Source organism: Grammomys surdaster, unplaced genomic scaffold, assembly GCF_004785775.1.
Source record: "Grammomys surdaster isolate TR1022 unplaced genomic scaffold, NIH_TR_1.0 238, whole genome shotgun sequence".
Taxonomy (NCBI): Eukaryota; Metazoa; Chordata; class Mammalia; order Rodentia; family Muridae; genus Grammomys; species Grammomys surdaster.
Genome location: NW_021604683.1, coordinates 4,220,845 through 4,221,103, shown reverse-complemented (window position 1 = coordinate 4,221,103; position 259 = coordinate 4,220,845).

Sequence of the window (259 nt, the reverse complement as noted above, 5' to 3'; positions counted from 1 at the left end):
CTCTCTCTCTCTCTCTCTCTCTCTCTCTCTCTCTCTCTCTCTCTCTCCCTTCCCTCCCACTCCAGGCAAAGCTGGCCCACAACCTCAGAGTTACCAACCAAGCTGTCTCTGCACCTCTTCAGAGCCTCTTTTCCTAATAGTCTTTACCTGCTTTCCAGTCCAGACTCCAGATTTGGAAAGAGGATGCTGTAAGCATTGTTTAAATGTAGGCAGAACAGAGCCACAGAATGTCCCTTCTTCTCAAGACCTTGGGTTGGCT